This window comes from Pipistrellus kuhlii, unplaced genomic scaffold, assembly GCF_014108245.1.
Source record: "Pipistrellus kuhlii isolate mPipKuh1 unplaced genomic scaffold, mPipKuh1.p scaffold_m20_p_11, whole genome shotgun sequence".
Lineage (NCBI taxonomy): Eukaryota > Metazoa > Chordata > Mammalia > Chiroptera > Vespertilionidae > Pipistrellus > Pipistrellus kuhlii.
The window spans coordinates 41,144,060-41,164,919 of record NW_023425416.1 but is presented as its reverse complement, the minus strand read 5'-3'; positions in this window follow the sequence as shown (position 1 = coordinate 41,164,919).

Below are 20,860 nucleotides of genomic sequence, written 5' to 3'. Positions count from 1 at the left end.
ATAAATCTTCCTTTAGGTCATGCATCTGTGAGGTGCTGGCATCCACTGGGCTTTGTCTAATCCAAGTTGGAGTGGTTTTGTTCTCTGAGAGCCTTATCCTCCTCCTGGGATCAGAGGGCTCCCAGAGAATGTTTCCCCTGTATTTAACTCTCTGCTTGTATCACATTTTGCTAACACTCTATTGGCCAATGCTTGTCACATGACTGAAAACAAAGTCAAGGGGAGGGGAAGTAGACCCTGCTCAATTTAAGCCAAAGCTAGCCATTTGAGCAAACCCAACATCACTGGAGCAGGAAGTATCCACTTCTCAAGAAAATGAGGGAGAGAGAGTGAATATTTCTGAGCAATAATCAAATCCGCCATAGGCTGTTAAAATGATTAAATGAATTATGTCTGCAAAGCACCTTGCATAATGTCCGGCCCTAATGTGTTTAATTCCCTTCTCCTTCAAAATCTGATTTTACAAAGAAGAATGTGGAACATAAATTAATTTCAGAGATGCGATCACTAGTTTAAAGTAAACTTGAATTCTGTATTATGATCAGTTGTGAGAGAAGAAATAAAAGGAAAGAGAAGATTTTATTTTTTTAGGAGAAGAGATTTTTGAGGAAAATAATAAAATAGAAGAATAAAGGGAGAAAGAAGCAATACCTTCTCAAATTTTGAGGTGGTAAGGCAGGAGGAAAATAATATATTTGTAAATGAAAAAGCAGATAAATAGATATATAGCCACAGAACAGAGGGCCAATAAAAAGATGAAGAAGAAGAAGAAAATGACTTAACGAGAGATTCGCCATGATATCATGCAAAATTTTTCTCTTCCCTGTCTTCAAAATTCTGAACAACACATTTTTTTTTCTTGGAATAGACTAGGAAAAGGAGAGGCACGTTTATAGTTTTATTACCTCTTGTCAAGGTTTTATGAAAGACTAATCAATGTTTTAATCACAGTTTACAAGGTCACTATACTCTTTGATATTTCTGAAGCTCTAATCTTAATGTGGCTATTATTTCAACCTTCCAAATGAGCAATCATTTTCTGGGAATGTAGTAATTTCATAGGGAACAATGAAATTAACTTGGGGTTTTCCACTATTATAACTTGGTGCACACAGAGAAAAAATATTCCCAGCGTAAGCCATTTGATCATAAATTATTTCACATGACCAGATTGCTCAGTATTCTATGATGGGAAAAGTTGTGCAGAAATTATTGTCTGAAGGACAGTAGAGTCTTCAATGTAATACTCTGCCCACAAGTATCTTTGAGAATAAGAGAAGAAATGCTTTGATGAAATTTGACTTGGGTAACAAGAAACAAATAGAACCCCGAATAAGATGAAAAGTATTAATATTGAACCAGGTTCTTCTTGTAAAGAGCAATGGTAACTTGTCTTTTGACATCACATGCTTAGAGAAGCAAAGATAAAAATTCAGCCTTCTTTATTTTTTATATTGAAACTCTTGTTTGCTTCTTGCCTGAGCCATCTTGCTTTTCAGTCAGACTGACAATAGCATACACACAGGAGATACTCACAAATTGGGGCAAGGTCAGGGAATGGCCATATGGAGAAGCAATTCCCTCCAAATTTACATTCCTTAAAAAACAAACAAACAAAAAAACAAAACAAAAAAAACCCCCACAAAAAACTTGTACTGCTTTGGAGAAATGAGAGGTGTGTTTTCTTGTTTTGTTTTTCCTAAAAATATCTATCTCAGATGTTCAAAAAGATAGGCCTGGAATAGCAAGATTTTTTTTTTTAAAGGTGTCTCTTGAATAATGCTGTAAATAATCTTAGCGTGAGATAAGGAATGAATAAAAAATAATCAACTGATTTTAAAAATATATTTATGTTTATTCTTTAAAGCATTACAGATGTCTTCCCTTTTTTCCCCATTGGCCCCCCTCCTTTTCACTCTCTTCCCCTCCCCAGACCTTTATCTCACTATTGTCTGTGTCCATAAGTTATGAATATAAGCAGGTAAGTTCTTTAGTTGATTTCTTCCCTCCCCCCTACCCTCTTCCCTCTGAGGGTAAGAGATCCTTTTTTCTAGCTGCATAGTATTCACGCATCTACTGATGGGCATTTGTGCTAGTTCCAGATCTTAGCTGTTATAAATAGTGCTGCTATGAACATAGGGGTGCATATGTTCTTCTGGGTTGGTGTTTCAGTTTTCCTAGGATATATTCCTAGTTTCATTTTTAATTTTTTTAGGAAACTCCACACTGTTTTTCATAGTGGCTGTACCAGTCTGCATTCCCACCAACAGTGTATTAGAGTTCTTTTTTCTCCACATCCTTACCAGTACTTGTTGTTTGTTGATTTATTGATGGTAGCCATTTTGGCAGGTGTGAGGTGATACCTTATTATCATTTTAATTTGCATCTCTGATGATTAGTGACACTGAGCAATTTTCCATATGTCTCTTGGTCATTTGTATGTTTGCTTTGGAGAAGTGCTTATATAGGTCTTCTGCCCATTTTTTGATTGGGTTGTTTGTTTTCCTTTTATTGATTTGTATGAGTACTTTATATACTTTGGATATTAACCCCTTATCAGATGTATCATTAACAAGTATGTTCTCCCATACAGTGGGTTCCCTTTTCATTTTTTAAATTTCATGTATCATTGACTTCAGAGAGGAAGGGAGGGGGAGAGAAAGAGAGAGAGAGAGAGAGAAATAAAAACATCAATGATGAGAAAGAATCATTGATCATCTGCTTCCTATACACCTCCTTCTTGGGTCAAGCCCATAACCTGGGCATGTGCCCTTGACCAGAATCAAACCAGGGAACCTTCAGTCTGCAGGCTGATGCTCTATCCACTGAGCCAAACCAGCTAAGGCCATTTTCATTTTGATGTGAATTTCTTTGGCTGTGCAAAAGCTTTTTATTTTGATGTAGTTTCATTTGTTTATTTTTCTCTGTTTGTCTTGCTCTAAGCATTGTATCAGTAAAAATGTGGCTACGTGAGATATCTGATATTTTGCTGCCTATGTTTCCTTCAAGGATTTTTATGGTTTCACGACTTACATTTAAATCTTTTATCCATTTATTCTTGTGTATGGTGTAAGTTGGTGGTCTAGCGTCATTTTTCTACATGTAGCTGTCCAGTTTTCCCAACATCATTTATTGAAGAGACTGTCTTGACTCCATTGTATGCTCTTGCTTCTTTTATCAAAGATCATTTGAGAATAATGGTTTGGGTTGGTTTCTGGGTTGTCTGTTCTGTACCATTGATCTATATATATGCCTGTTCTTGTGCCAGTACCAGGTTGTTGAGATTACAGTGGCTTTGTAGTATAGCTTGATATCTAGTGTTGTGATCCCTCCAACTTTGTTCTTCATCAAGATTGCTGAGGCTTAACAACTGACTTTTGAATGAAAGGCTTATCATCTCATTGGACCCTAGAAAAAGAAGACCAGAGTGCAAGATTTTTCTGTTTTTTTTTGTTTTGTTTGTTTGTTTGTTTGTTTTGTCTACTACTCTCCATTCACTTCGGCCAATTTGTTCTTCCCCAAGCACATGGAGCTCATTCCTACAGGCAGGCCTTTCCATTCACCTTGCCTGCAGCCTGGTACGCATTCCCTCACCTGGAAGTGTGCACGCTCACTTCCTCATTTCATTCACTTAAAGCTGTTTCAGTATCGCTCCCTCATAGAGGTGTCCCCTACCCATCTTGTCTATAATTGTTCCCAATTTTTATCTGTCTCCTAATATGGCACCAATTCATATTTCCCTCTATCTGACTTATACATTTATTTTGCTCATTTGTTTATTGTTCTTCACTAGAATGGAAGCTCCATGAGGGCAGGGTCTCTGTTTTGATCACTGCTGTATCCTCAGTGTCCAACGCAGTGCCTGTGCCTGTCACACAGTAGCTTTTTCAGCAAATTTTGTTAAATAAATGAATGAATGTCTTTAGGGAAGAAAGGAAAGCATTTTTTGACCATTCCTCATAGTTGTAAAGGTGAAAATATCCCTAATGTGAAGGAGAACAATCCTTTAGTTACCACATCCTTATGAGAAGTTCACTTGAATATATGCATCCAGTCTTTTAATAGCTGGCTGGACCTACTGGGCATGGAGTACTGTGCTGGGTGCTGTATGCAGGACTGAGGGGATAAGGAAGGGTTCCTTCCCTCAAGGAAACATAATTTGGAGGTGGAGAAGAGTCTCTCCACCTGGTGCGTGGGGGTGCCATTCCCATGAATCATGTTTTTTTTTAAAGCTGTGACCGGTACAACCTGTCCAACTGTTCAGAACAACACTGGGAGACAACATTTCTTCTCCCTCCAGCTAACTGGTACTGCCTAACCATCCAGAGGCCACAGAACTTGCATTGATTCCTTCATTCAACAAACATTTATTGAGCATTGACTACATATAGGAAAAGTGCCAGAAGCTGGGATACCATCGTGACCCTGACAATGTCCCTGACTGTAGGTTGCCTATAGTGGGGAGACCAACAGGCACATACAGCACAGATGTTAGGTATACAGGTGGACTTCCATGAGAGGACACAGAACTTAAAATGTTTTGGGAGTTGGAGGAAATTTGAGCAAGTTTTCTAAGTAGTGTCTCTTTGAATCTCTATAATTACAGCGGGCTATGTAGTAGATAGATTGGCTTTGCTTCTCAGCTGAGGATTGAGTAGAAGTGTTGCAGGCATCAGAAGGAAAGGGTGGAGGGGCAGGGAGAGCAGCAAGGGCTAAGCCTGGAGGCAAAAAACTATAAGGCGTGGAGTTCAGTCTGGCAGCAGCAGAGTTTCAGAGGACCGCGTGGCCCATTCCTACAGGCTTCTCTGAGGAGTAAACCCTTCGGAGAATCAGACCGGAATTTATAAGAGCCCCTGGAACAAAGGTGGACCTTGAACTGGACAGAAGGCCTAGGAAGCTTGCACGGTGACCTGAGGGGAAAGAGACATACAGACAAGGCAATTTGCTGGGTTTTGGCTGGACCCCTGTCACATGGCTGCATCATTTACTGAGATAAGACAAACTTGGGAAGGGCAGGATGGGGGCAGGGTGGGTGAGCTGGTGAGGAGCACCATCCTGTTGATTTGGAAGTCGGTTCAGATCTTCTTCCTGTGTGTCATATTTTAGTGGTTGTTGTCTTCCCTTCTTTCTCTCATCCCAACATACACAAGCCCTACTGGGAATATGAGGCAAAAGACAAAGGATCCTGACTTTATTTTGATCATCACGGACTTTGCATATTAATTCTGATGTAAAAAAATATTGCACTCAAATATTATTTCTTGATTACTGAGATGGTTGGTTAATTTCATGTGTCATCTTGACTGGGCCACAGGGTGCCCAGATATTTGGGCAAACATTATTCGGGGTGGGTCTGTAAGGATCTTGGGATTCTCAGTATCCATAATAAAGTGAACCAATTTCATATTTATCCATATATCTTACTTGGTTTGTTTCTCTGGAGGCAGCTGACTAATATGAGTTTTGTGCCCCAGGCAAGTGCTTTACCACTTGCCTCACCTTAGTCCCAGCTCTCTATCTTTCTCTCCCCCGTCCCCTGCTACATCTGTAAGCTTGTTGAGGACTTGGATTGGGCCTAATTGTTTTATATGATCCATAGAACTTACCCTAGTATCTGGCACATTTTAAGTTCATAGTAACTCTTTTTTGAATTAATGTAAATTACGAATTGTAGAACAAAACACTCATTTGTTCTGCAAATCAGCCGGGCATTGTTCCAGGATCAGACAATGGAGTTTAATATGGGTTAATCATTTGAGAAGCTCAAAGATAGGCAGAGGGGACTTGGGAACATCAGCACGAGAGGAGCATGGCAATAGAGAGTTAGGTAGGGACTGGAGAAGTCAAAGAAATGAGGGTTAATCATTCCCTTGGAGCCGCAGAGGAAGCGTGGCTTACCTGAGGAAGTATGGCTTTGTAGAGTTTAGAAGGAGAGGTAGGGTTTCCTTGGTTAATGGCAAAGAAGAACATTCCAGGTGGAGGAAACAGTTTGAATGAGGTGGGAAGGGACGGCAATGCTTGCCTTTCCAGGGACATGGCGCATGTTTAGGAGGTTACAGTGGGCCACGGGGCCACAACCCTGGGGAAGTGTCTTTGGCTCTGTCCAGGGCAGGAGGAGGGAATGTTCATTGAGAGCACGAGGGGCCAGGAAGCAGCTGCCTTGGCTGGCTGGTGGGAGGAGAGCAGCTGTGATTGGGGGTGGGGAGGCGAGGAAACAAGTATGGGGAGAGAACAGCAGACTGGGAGTTGGAATAGTAGGGGTGTGGCCTAGGGATGAATATGAGGAAGTCTGTATAACATTTTGTACTTTAGGGTGAATAGGAACAAAGGAAATAAGAAAGCTATTTCTCAGCCCCAGCTGGTGTGGCTCAGTGACCTATGAACCTGGAGACCAGGGTTTGATTCTCAGTCAGGTCACATGCCTGGGTTGTGTGTGCTCCATCCCCAGTGGGGGGTGTGCAGGAGGCAGCCGATAAATGATTCTCTCTCATTATTGATGTTTCTATCTCTATCTCTCACTTCCTCTCTGAAATCAATAAAAATATATTTAAAAAACAGAAAGCTATTTCTCTATTGTGATATGCTGTACATAAATAAATCCCTCTAATGATTTCTAGAGTTATGCTAACAATATCCTAGTGACAATAGAATTCAAAACATAGGAAAAAATGTTCATCCAGGTTTTAACCATCCCAACACAGGAGTACTTTCTTTTCTGTATCTTTTAAAAAAAAAAAAAAAAAAAAAAAAAATATATATATATATATATATATATATATATATATATATATATATATATATATATATAATTGATATTTTACAGAGAGGAGGAAGGGAGAGAGATAGAGAGCTAGAAACGTCAATGAGAGAGAAACATTGACCAGCTGCCTCTTGCACACCCCCTATTGGGGATGTGCCCACAACCAATGTACATGCCCCTGACCGGAATCGAACCTGGGACCTTTCAGTCTGCAGACCGACGCTCTATCACTGAGACAAACCAGTTTCGGCTCTTTTCTGTATCTTTATGGGCCTTGCAGCAAAGCCTCTGAGATTTTTCTACCTCCTTAATCAGAGTTTTGATAAGATTTTATGGTCCAGCAATCTTGGATTCAAGGCCTTGGTTGTAACCTCTGAGTCCAGTCAATGTTATGCAATGAACACATGTACTCTTCCACAACGCCTTCAGCAAATGCATGCTGACTTTTACAACAGGACCCTGAGAGGCAGCCTACAGGAAGATGGGGAAGAGGGTGTGGAAGCAAGCATAGGTGCATGCAAGCACTTCATCAGCTCTGAAGAACTCATAGCAAAAAACGTGCTTGTGGCAGAAATAAAGGAAAACAGCCAATTAAGTGGAAGTGGTTGCCATCTTCTTTCACTAAGGAGGAGGGTTTCTTGCTTATTCCATCAGTCCAGTCTTCCTTTCTTATTTTCTGGAGTTGGAAAAAATGAACAGACAAAATAGAAAAACAAAAACAACAAAGAAATTTCAATCTACAATACATAACTGATAAAACTATATCATAAATCTATATAATAAAGAACTGAGGTAAAGAAAGGGCTGTGGACACCAGGAAATGGAATGCTTACTTCATAGGTAACATCATAGTGATATGAAGATCACATACTGCTGGCAAATGTTTAAGAAAGGCTTTCTGATAAAAAACAAAACTAAAATAAATTCTGTGTGGGTGTGTATGTGTGTGAGTGTGTGCTCACATACATATATAATTTTATTATAGACTAGAGGACAGGTGCATGAAATTCTGTACTGGTGGGTTGGCTTGGGGGAGTGTCCTGTACCCTCTCACAGTCTGGGAGACCCTCGGGAGATGTCTGACTGCTGACTTAGGCCTGCTCAGCCTGCAGTTGGACATCCTTAGTACTGCCATGAATGCGGGAGAGGCTCCTGCCACCACCTCTGTGTTTGCCAGCTGTGAGCCCAGCTGCTAATTGAGTGGCCCTTCCCTTGCATTGAGCACCAGGAGGCAGTTCCTGCATTGAGCATGTGCTCACTGGTGGTCAGTGCATGTCACAGCAACCAGTCATTCCACCATTTGGTTGATTTGCATATTAGCCTTTTATATAGGATTTTATTGTGTAGCACACAATTTATAAGTGATAAATAAAAATTCTATATAAATAATTGATTCTCACAGAATGCTTTCATTGACTTTTGCAGAACTCTTGCATTCATGGCAATTGACAAATGAATACAGTTCTGACATAAACAATGGGTAATATTTTCATTTATGTTAACAAGCTAGACATAAGAAAGTGAAACAAGAAAGAATATGTTTAACTTTATACATTCATCAATGATGTGAGTGACTTCTTTGCTGAGTCAGACAATAGTCTTTGAATACTGAAAGATTATTTTCTAAATTCTAAATACTATTCACAGTGTAATGGCTATAAGCACAACACAGTTTAAAGTTTATTCTGTATCATTAGCATTTTTCCCTTGACTTTCTTAAATCTAGGACACCAGCAAAACAAAGAACCAAGCCCTGGTTTATAGTGTTTGCTGATTTTCATGGCGTGAAAACTCCCACCATGGCCAATTTCAAGTTACCAATGTGACATCGCTGCATATGAGATTGGGAAGAGACTCCAAGAAACACCATTATGTAGTATTTACTAAGTAAACAGCTACAAAGATGTAAGAAACCCCAAGAGTATAGATAGGAGTGAAGTAATTAGAAAGTGATGGATTTTGAGTGTTTATTTGACAGATTTATTGAGGTAGAATTGGCATACAATGAATTGAACATACTTGAATTGTATAATTTGATAAATTTCATCATATGTATACACCTCTGAAACCATCACCACAATCAAGATGCTGAGCATATCATATCCAACACTTCCCAAGATGTCCCCAAACCCCTTTGTAAACTCCCTCTTCCGCTGCTTCTTACCATCTCCCTCAGACAACTACTGACCCGCTTCTTATAATTATACATGAGTTTCCTATAAATGGAATCACTTAGTGTATACTCTTCTTTTGTCTGGCTTCAGCATAATTATTCTGAGATTCATTCATGTTGATTTATGTCTATTCTTTTTTCCCTCTGAGTATTGTATATTTATCACTTTTGTTTATAATTTGCTTTTTTGTAAGTTCATGTTACTTAATTTTTAATAATGGATGTTGTTTAACAACCAGCTGGGAAAATTTAACAATCAGCTCTTTTACGGTGATACAAGCTGGCTCTGGCAAACCTCTGGTGGCTGTGTGTACTATGTATGAGTGTGAGTGTGAGTGTCAACATGAGTGTGTGTGTATGTGTATTGTGTGTGTGTGTGTGTGTGTGTGTGTGTGTGTGTGTGTGTGCGCGCGCGCGCGCGCGCGCTTTAGAGAGAAGGCTGAGAAATTTTGAGGCAGCTGTAGCGGTAGAGAATAATTGAAAATGAGTGAAAGGCAAGAGAGAATTTCTAACAGTTCTGTGTTCTCTCTTTGGTGTTCTTTGAGAGAAACTGCAGTAAAATGCTAATTACAAGTTACGTTTTGGATGCTGGCTCATTGTTTTAATTAATGCATGAGTGGACTATGATACAGCTGGGGTTATTTTTGAGGGTTTCCTGAGAATACTCCAAAAGCCAGAGTCAACTTGCATATGGTTCAAGGGGGCAAATCGATGGAGGGATTTGGATCCGATGATTGGGCCCAGGAATGCTGGAACGTGGCTGCTTATCTACCAGGGAGTCATGCTCACTCATTAACCTCTCCTAGTATGCATTGGGCAAACAGGTGTGTAGGAGAAGGCTCAGCTACATTTGTGTCACTTTGAGTTTGCCATTAGGAAGATAAAATCTGGGATGCAGTGTTCACTGTGTACTGGCCTTGATTTAATCAGAGCAACCCTGAAGACATAGTATTATACCTATTTTACAGAGAAGTTAAGTTCTTTGCCAGAAATCACACCAGGAAGTGGGAGAGCCAATATTTGAACTCAGGTCTGTCTGATTCCTCTGTCTTACCCTCTACATTGTACAGCCTTCTGGCTTGCCAAGCTGTAGGACACTCAGAGTACATGGCTCTAGAATAAGAATTACGAGCTTGGTTGGCTAAGGGCCTTTTCCCAACTCAATGACAGTATTCCTAGCTGCCTGGAGAATGTGTCAGGGATGACACTAAAGCCCAGTCATCTTTAAACTTCTTTTTTTAAAACTTATATTTTTTCCAGGAGGCAATAGAGATACCATTGATAGATTTTAGTGTGGAGGAACGGGCTGAAGCCTGCATTAGAGAAAAATAGGTTGGAGGGTGGTTTTATGCTAGGAGATAGAGGTATCAGTACCATCTCCTTTTGACAAATCATTGTAATGATTATCCTGCAGATCAGGTTCAGAGACATTAAGTAACTTGTCCAAGGTCACACTGCTCCTAAGAAACTATGTCAAAACTTAAGGCTAGACCTAATGCAGTGGAGGAAGGATACCACATCCTCTGAAATCCTAGGAAGAGCAAAGGATGACTGAAAGTGGAAGGAGTGGGAGTGGATACGGGGAGGAAGACTGTGGTAACAAAACATTTACAACTATAGTGGCTTAAGTAAATAAAAGTTAATCTCCCAAAAAACAGGCTGGTAGGGGTCTCTATTCTATAGAGACACCCAGAGACTCTGGTACCTTTCATCTTCTTACTTTGTAATCTTCTTGAATGTCCACTTGGCTGATCCTGGCTCACGTCCACTTTGGTGGTCCAGCCTGGGGCAAGGGGGAAAGTGTGCAGGTCAGTCTTTTAGGAGAACACCCAGAAGTTGCTCCATATTTTTCCACACCCCCTTGGTCTAAAGTAAGTCAGATGGCCACGCTTCGTTACAAGGGAAACTAAGGAATGTAGTTTCTTCTTGGGTGATGATATGCCTAGCTAAATAATACTCAGGGGCTCTACAATGAAAAAGAAGGGGAAAATAGATTCAGTGTGATCTTTCTAAGTCTTTTGTTAGAATTGCTCCTAGGGACATCATGAGGCGACACAGGCTGCCCACATAATAGACACAACAAAACAACTAATGAAAACAGTATTCTGCAACAGTTTTTTAAATGTGTCCTGTGGCAAATAGTCTTTCTAATAGACTTGCAGAATACACTCAGTGTCCTTGTATCTGTATCCTATGTGGCTCTCCTAGTCATTTAGCATCTTTTGAAGATGGTGGCAGTATCTCTCATAGCCAGAGCCTTTTGCAGATCAGTCAACAATTGGTCATAATATTCTGCCAATGCTCATGAGAGGTGGGAACTAATAGAGTTTCGTGTTAAAAGGAAATGAGTGAGGCTGGCTGATGGGGACAGTTAAGGCTGGAAAAAAATGTGCTCTGAGCCAGTGTTCCTCAGCGTGTTAGCCATTGATTTCCATGAGGGAATTTGACGAGGGTTTCTAGGAATTGGAAGTTCTCAATAAAATACAGAAATTCAGGTTTTAAGCATGTACTCTAATTTTTAAATGTTGGTTCAAATATTTTAAAATGCCACTCTGTGGGTTGAAAAGAACATGTGAGCTGGTTCTCTGGTCTTTGACTTGATCTCTCAGAACCTTACTTCTTCATTTGTAAAGCAAGAGTGATACTCACTGAAAAGGGTTGTGGGAAGAGTGGAAGAAAACAGTGTATGTTCAGGGAAGACTGACTTTTTTTTTCATGATGAATCTGCCTTAGAATTAGGACATTCTCAGGTTCCATTCTAGAAGGTAGGAAGCTCAGGATAGACATTCCAAAGAACACTAAGAAGATGGAATCTACAAGATTTGCTGGAATGGGGTATTTCCTTTTGGAGGTGTGATCAAGAGTTTGAGTCTAGCTAGTTTGAGCAACAAGCTTGGATCAGAGAGAAAGATAATTAAATTTGTCCTTATTCATCCTCTTGTTGTGTGACTTTGACTCAGTCACTTACCATCTCTAAATGTTAATATTCTTATTTTAAGAATGGGAATAATAATAACTCATCTCATAAAATAGTTGTCAGGACTCAATACTTAATGTAAATTGACTGGCATATTCCATAAACCTTACTTGTAACTATTATGTCTTACCCAGGTGGAAGATATATACAAAATAGATTTTTTCATTGTCTCGATTTTTGGTAAAAATTGTCTTTTCAGACAAATCACCTTATGTAGTGACATTATGAGTTTTTTTTTTCCCCCGCTCTGGGAGAATTGTTATAATGTAATAGATGAAATCTTAGAAATACTGCTTAAATTATCCTGTGTGCAAGTCCCTTCAGTAAAAGGACAGTGTTGGGTGTGAAGTGTTCTAAAACAACAAAGTGACCTTTAAAGAAAAACAATTTATTCATAAATTACCAGAGAAAAGAGAGAAAAGGTCTTCTCGACTATTGCTAGTGTCGTGTCTTTGGGCTGGTGCATGGTTTTCCATAGCTTGTTGCACTGTGTATGAAGAGTTTCTTATGTCAGAGTTAATGGGTCCTGTGAAAAAGGAATATTGAAATTTGCTTCTGCAAAAGATATACAACCTGTTCTATGGAAAGCCCCACAGGCAAATCCCGTGGATACAATATGCAAATGGGGGATGAGTACTTCCAAAAAGGTGTCAACCAGCAATTAAGCTCCTTTTCAAAAATAGATAAAATTTCACAGTATGGTTGAACCTATTGATTAGCCTTATCTTTATTACTATTATTTATAGTAGTAGCAATAATAATAATTACTGATGTTTACTGGGCTTTTCCCTGGGGCCATTCATTGAAAAAACTGCATTGCATGCTTCATCTCACTGAATTCTCTCAACAACGCTGAGTTAGGGGCCATTATTACAAGTCCTGTTCTCTCTCTCTACCACCCCCCCGCCCCCCCCCCCCCCACTCCACTATCCTAAAGGGGAGCATTCCTATGAAACCTTTCATAAGTCAAAATGGTGCAAAGTGAAGAAACAGTGACCTGAGGCCCCATCTTGCTAACCGATGCACAAAATAAACTGAGATAAAGCACAGACACTCACACAGTTCAAAACGATAGAGCTTGATGTAGAAAGGCTGATTGTCCTCCCCACAGAAGGAGCCTAACAGGGCCACTTGCTGTACAGGATGTACACTGTCCCTTTAACAACTTGCGGCAAAGCAGACACTACACAGTATTTTCACTTTTCGCCTCTTTTCATAAAAGTGAAAATCCTTTTCAGATTTCTTTCCATTACCGAAAATAGATACTAAAGTAGGTATTTCACCAAAAAAGAAAAAAGAGTGAAGTGGCATAAAGTGAACTTTTGAAAAGTGTGGGGAGGTTAATATTATTTAGGACTTTCAATGTCTATAGTCCCATTTTTCAGATGAGGACATTGATGCTTAGGAATGTTACCTAACTGGGCCAGTTTCACTGGTTTGTAGGTGACATGGCTTGGCTTGTAACCCAGTACTGCCTGGCTCCACTGCTCATGATTGCATGAGGACATGGAAATTTTGATGAATGAAATGGAAAAGAGAAAACTCAATTTTGGAGCTTTAAGCCCTTCCCCAGAGGGTATGTCTTGAGTTGAGTGCCTCGTTCATTACGGGGCATTCCACAGACAGAGCAACTGGGCTGCGGGAACAGGGACAAGGTCTGAGGGGGAAGGCAAACCGGCTGATGGAAGACTTTGAAGCCCAACTCTGAATGCTTTGCGATTTTGGCAGCGGTGTTGACAGCTCATGCTCAGGCTTTGATATCCAAAGGTCTTTGTTCTGACTGAGAAAGAAGGGCTTTTATTATCTACCTTTGTGATCACCACTCTGGAACTCCTGGGTAGTCCTGCTTTCAACTACCCTGTTCACTGTCCTCATAACGACATTCACACTTGTCAGACTGAGTCTGAAAAATCATGGTCTTGCAATTTTGGACACGGTTTCCAGAGCCCCTCAGTTCCAGTCTGTTGATTCCAGCTGGCAAGGTGGGTCCTCTCTCTGAGTGTTGCCAGCCTCTGTCCGAGGACAAGGACGTCCTAGTGACAGTTCTGACAATCTCCCACTCTCCTGGGTGGGGAGGGAATGTTGCTCAGGACTCTGTACTGTTTGGTTATTTTATTTGCCGTGTCTCCAATGCTTCCTTCGTGTAGTTTAACTAAATAGTCTAAATCTCTTTCCTTAAAATATATACCCTTACATTGATCATCTTTAAGCACTATTGATGGTTTGGATGAATTTATCTATAATAACACGATGTTGTCCTTGACTATATGAAGGAGAATTTTTGACAAAGAAAATACTCTAATTATGAAGTTGTTGACCTTAAATTAGATAAGATACAAACTAGGTACATACTCCTTGAAATAAGAGAGAGCAATATCTTTCTGTATAAAAGGCTTGGGAAAAAAGCCAAAGACTTTTGTCATAGTAAAAGCAAAATACTGTTTTCATGTTGGGATTGGAGACCACCAGGCACATTTTGCTAGATATTGAGCAGTGAACATTAGGATACCTGGGCTATACTTAAAACCCAGAATCCTTGGGTTTTAAGTTGCAGGAAGGGCAACTCAAAATCACGCATAAGGGAGTTTATTGTTTATGTAACCTAGACATTCAGAGGTAGATCTGGCCTTAGTTACCTTGGCACTGTAAACTGTGACATCAAAACAATTTCTTTTCATCTCTCAACTCCACCTTCTGCTTGTCTGGCTCATTCTCAGATTCCAAATGGCTGCTTAAAGCAGTCCTAGGCTCTAGACCACTGTGAAAGGGCAAGAATTTTTCCCAGTGGGCATAAGTTTCACTCTGATTGGATAGACTTAGGTCCCATGTTATCTATGAACCAATCACTGTGGTGCTTCCATAGACTGTGTTTGGATGTAGCCTCATCCAAACCCCATAAAAGTGGGGAGGGGAGATCCTCTGACAGACATTGGGGCTGTTACAAGGAAAAGAAGGACTTTACACTTGGGGGTGTCAGTGCCACTCACCAATTGTGAGACACGGGGAGGTAACCAAACCTCAGTGAAAAGTAGAATTAATAATGCCTACTAAAAAATGGGTTCACATTATAGACTACACATATGAATATTAATGCTTCATAAACTATACAGTGCCATCTGATTTTGTATTATTATTTTTAGAAATTTCTCTAGGAGTCATATCTAGGAGTAAAATTGAGTTACACATAGACTATAGATATCTATGTAACCTTCCCAGGTAATGCCAAGTTGTTTTCTCCCATTCGCAGAGAATGAGAGTTCTTGATGTTCTACAAACACGTGGCATTGCACCTTTCTATTATTTTCTTTTTTTATTTGTTGACTATGTCATAGTTACTGATTATATTTGGAGATGTAGTTGTTCTTATAGTTTGTCCACTTCAGTACTGAGCTGTTTGTTTTCTTTCTCAACCATTCATGGGGTTCTTTGTATTTTCAGGATACGAATACTTTGCTGATTATCTTATTGCAGTTACCTATGTCCAGTTCATGGCTTGCCTTTTTACCTTTTTTAATGGTGTAATTTGATAAAAACATGCTCATGGTTTTAATAGTACAATTTACCTCTCAGTCTCATCCTATGAGGTTTGTACTTTTTGTGCTTTGCTTAAGAAATCTTTCTGCCCCTTAAGACGCTAGGTCATAAAGAAATTCTTTCCTAAATGTATTCTATATGTTGTAAGGGAGGTATTAACTTTAAGTTTCCCACATGAAAAACCAACTGGCACCATTTATTCTAAGACTGTCTTTCTCTACGGCTATTATATATCAATTGTCCTTATAGGCATATGTATATTTTAAGCTACCTATCCTATTCTTTGGCCTATTTGTCCATCCCTGCATCAATAAATGTTTGCTTTCTTAAACACAGGACTTAGACACTACCCTTGGGGTGTGACTAGAGTATGACTTAGAAAAATCAGTGTTGCACCCATGAAGGCTCTTCCCACGGTTCATCATATATCCCAACAGGGGTTTTCTGATCTGGTTTCAAAAAGTTTTATTAAATTCTACCTAATAAGTATCATTCCTAATCCCTATTCTTGTTCACTCATTTGTAACAATGGCACTGTTTGCTGGTTTTTTATCACTTGTGGTATTTGAATTTAATGGCATTGTGTTTCAAAATCAGAGGGATTTGGAAAAGGTTCTGTATGTCTTCTACCTGCAGGGAACCTGGAGAGTGAGAAACATCTCTGGAGAGGGGAACTGAAAAGATAACAGTTTCAAAGCGGGGGTTTAGGGATCTGGAAGCAGAAGTGAGAAAGGGCTGCTCACAAGCTGGGGTTTCAGGACAAACAGACCCTCCCAAAAAAACCCAGGAGCAGGAGGAATATTATGGCTCTGTTACCCCATGGGACACTTTAAACACTTCATGGGATATAATGGGATAAAATAAAGGCACATAAAAGTTAGCTAGACAGGATGTAGATAAGAAAATGTATATAATTTTTGTGAACATGGCAATTTAGCCTACAAAATATTTTCCTGTCTGCGTGAACAGGCTTAACTATCACTGTATGTGCTATCTCAGTATGCCTTTATATTAACAATACAAAATAACATGATTTTCATCTCCATACTTTCATGTTCTGGCTCTTCCCCACTCGCAATGACCACCTTTGTTGTTCCTGGAGGAAATGTCTTTGCCTGCAGCACTCCCAAAGAACAGCTTGAGAGGAATTCCACGAAGATGCATTTTTAAAGGGTTAGTACCTGCTTTTAAAAAGCTAACCCTATTAGGAATAAAATAGTGGGAGAGTAAGCTTCTAGCACTACATGATTAAAATAGAAACTAAATTGTTTAGCTCAGAGGTCACGTCTTTTCAGGCTATAGTGTCTGGCAGGCTGTGTGTGTGTGTGTGTGTGTGTGTGTGTGTGTATGTGGTGGTTATTAGTAATAATTAAAAGCATGAATTGAGGAATGTGTAGACAAAGCAGCTGCCCTAAGATGAGTTGGATCAGAGCCACAGCGAACAGGGTCTGATTAATTAAAAACACTGGTCCTTGTTAAAAATCACCATGCCATTGAACAGAAGCCAGCCAAGGAAACAGACAGCAAGGCTAAAGGCTGCATGTGCAGCTCAGATGGCAGCTGTGCTCTTGGCCTTTGACTTCTGCATCGGGAACATGCTGACTCTTAGCCAGCTTGGGTGCAGACATCAATCCTCTTCTATTTCCCCAATCAGAATCCCTCCACCCAGAAGCAGTACCAAGGAAAGAGTTATACAAACATTTTGTAGAGAAGGTGGAAGATTGAGGTTTGCATCTTCATATCCCACAGCAAACTAGTTTAAAAGTCTCCTTAAATATAATATATCTGATTTGACCCATGTTTTGGGCTCACCCCAAAGGGAAGACCTTTCTCTCAGGCTCCTTCCAGGTACCCCCAGGCATGCTGGACTCTTCTCTCTATAACCTGCCTTTATTTTTCTTTTTCATACTCTTTAGAGCATCTCAAGCTCTCATTATTTTCTGCATAGCATATGAGCCACCATGCTTTATCATTTGGTCATGTCCTGGAGACTCTTATATCCACCCTATGGAGCTTATTCATTATTTAACAAGGGTTTATTGGGTGCTTTCCCAAGTGCCAAGCACTACTCTAAGAATCTGAGCAGCCTGGCCGGTGTGCCTTAGTGGTTGAGCATTGACTTATGAACCAGGAGGTCACAGTTCAATTCTAGGTCAGGGCACATGCCCGGGTTGTGAGTTTGATCCCTAGTGTGGGATGTGCAGGAGGTAGCCAATCAATGATTCTCTCTCATCATTGATGTTTCTATCCCTTTCTCCCTCTCGCTTCCTCTCTGAAATCTATATCTACATCTATATCTATATCTATATCTATAAAGAATCTGGGCATCCAGCATTAAGCAAAATAGACAAAAATCCTTACTATCAAGAGGCTTATATTCTAGTGGAACAAGACAGACAAAAACAAATAAATAGAACAAAGTAAATAATGAAAAATAATAATGTCCAATAGTGATAAGAACTCTGTACAAAAATAAGGCAAGGAAGAGCTAAGGAGTTCTGGAGGGGCCTTGCGATTTTTACAGGAAGGTCAGGGAAGATTTTTTTGATGAAGTAAGATTTAAGCATATTAGGGAAGGAGGTAATGGAGTGAATCTTGGCTCAAAGAAACAGCAAGAGCATGGGCTCTGAGGCAGAAGTGTACCTGGCTTGTTTCTGGGACAGCAGGAAGGCCATTGTGGTTGAAACTGAGTAAAAGAAAGAGTCAATGGAGATGGGGTTGGAAATATAATTGGGCAAGATCCTGAAGGGTCTTATCCTATGAAGATTTTGGTTTTTATGTTGAGCAAGATGGAGAGACACTGGGGGACTTAAGGCAGATAAATGACATGATCTGATAAATGTCCCTATGGCTAATGAGCTGACAATAGACTACAGAAGGTAAAGAGAAACTGGTTAGAAGGCTTATACCATAACCAGACTAAAAAAATGACAGTGGCTTGGAGAACAGTGAATGAGATGGAGAACAGTGGTGAGAAGTGTTAGATTATGGGTACGTTTTAAAAGGAGTGTCAATAGACTTTGCTGATAATTTGGATTAGTTTATGGATATATGGGAAAAGAGGAGTCTAAAGGATGACTCTAAGATTTTTGGCTTAAGTACCTAAAAGAATAGGTTTTCACTCTCCAAGATGGAAAGACTGTGTGTGTGGGAGCAGGGGTGAGGCTGGAGAAGACCAGAAATCTTATTTTGGACACCATAAATTTGAGATACCCACTAGATAAGGGGAGATGTTGACTAGGCCTTTGGGTATAAGATGCTGAATTTCAAGGAAGAGATCTCAACTGGAAGTATAAATATGGGAATTGTAGAAATATAAATGATGGCTAAAAGCATGAGAATTGTTAAGGTCTTCGAGGTGGCTGATATAATCTGATTACATGAGATTATAAAACTACCAGAATATGTCATCTAAACAAATGAGATGCTCCTCCTGAGTGGATGTCTGCCTACATGTTACCCTGGTAAGGCTGCGGACACCTAAGACCCTCCATACCTGACCTATATTTTCTCTCTGACCAGTCTCTTACTCTTTTTGCCCTTGCCCATTCTCTCCCTGGCACATTGCCTTCCTGGTTGTTCCTTGAACATGTCCCACATGTTGTAATTTAATGTCTTTGGCACTTGTTTTTCTTTCTGTCTGAAAGGCTTTTTCTTGATTACTTCCTTTAGATATGTTAATATTACCTTATGTACTAATCTCTTGCTGCATAAAACATTACTCTAAAATGTAGTGGCTTAAAATAACAAACACTTATTATCTGACCTTTTGTATAGGCCAGAAATTTGAAACAGGCTTCGCTGGGTGGTTCCAGCTAAGTGTTCCACATGGGGTTGGAATAAGCTGGAGTGAAAGCCATCTGAAGGCTGGAGATTCCACTTTCAAGGTGGTTCACTCATATTGCTGACAGATTAGTGCTGTTGGTGGGTAGTCTGACTTACTCTCCACATGGGCCTCTCTCAAGGCTGCTTGAGTGTCCTCGTGACATGATGGCTGGCTTTCCCCAGGGTGAGTGATCCAAAAAAGCAAAGTGGAAGCTTCAGTGTCTTCTATGACCTAGACTCTGAAGTCACAGACCTTACTCTCTGCTGTGTTCTTCTGTACAGAGACCTGACTTATTGTGGGAGAAGACTACACAAGGGTGTCAGTGTTAGGATGAGGGCCACTGAGGGCCATCTTAAAAGCTAGCTATCACATCTTATCAAATACGCCTTTTCCAACTATCCTGTGGGCTAAATGTGTGTGTCCCATAGAAGAACCGCCAATTCATATGTTGAAGCCCTAGCCCCTACTGAGGCTGTATTTGGAGTAAAGAATGATTACGGTTAAGTGAGGTCATAAAGGTGGGGCCCTGATGATCTGATAGAATTAGTGTCTGTATAAAAAGAGACACCAAAAAGATCACGTGAGGACAGAGGAAAGGTAGCTGTATGCAAGTCTGGAAGAGAGTTCTCATCAGAAACTGAATTGGCTGGAATCTTGATCTGGACTTTTAGCTTCCAGAGCAGAGAGAAAATAAATTTCTATTGATTAGGCCAACCTGTTTATGGTATGTTATTATGACAGCCCAGCAGACTAATATACTTCAGAAAAGAGCAGCATTTCATTCCTCAACATTTCCCATTTCTGTAATTCTGCTTTAGTTTTCTCCATAGTACTTATCATCACCTGACATTTTCTCCATTTATTTGTGTATTGTCTGTTTTTCCTTCCTAGAGTATAAACTCCCTGAGAGCATTGTTTTTTGACATAGTATTGTATCCAAAACAACACATCAAAGGTGCTTAAAATTATATGTTGAATGATAAATGAATAGATGGATATTGGTCCTTATTTTACTTTTATTCATCATCTCCTTCATGGCTAGGATTGTTCTTACTTTAGTTAAACTTGATATTTGTTATTCCAAAGCACCAATTCTGAAATCAGGCATGAAAGAGAAATATTTAAAAAATCTCAGTCTAGTGTTTGTATTATTCATTGTAATGGGCTATCTGAAAATTAACACAGTGAAATATAAGCCCATTTGAGGTAATTTTAGGTTGCTCTTGCCTAAGCAATAAACTGTTGGAAACCTGGAGTTCTTGGGGCTGTTTTTCTTGCCTCATGGTGAGAATTCCGCACCTTTGTAAGGAAGTGGAAAGAATATATAATGACTAATCCTGATGAAATACTGTGTGTTGTTTTTGTGTGCATGTAATAATAAAAGGGAGTGAGATTGGAAAGAAATACAAAGCACATTTTTGTATATTCCAATTTTTCCCCACCATCCTTATGTACGACTTACTTCTGTAAATAGAAATAAAAAGTTATAAAAGATGAAATAAAGTGAAAGAAGAATAATTTTGAAGTAGGATGAACTCACTCATATCTGTGCTCTGCCTCTAGTTTCGTTATTTTTTTCTGAGTCTTAGT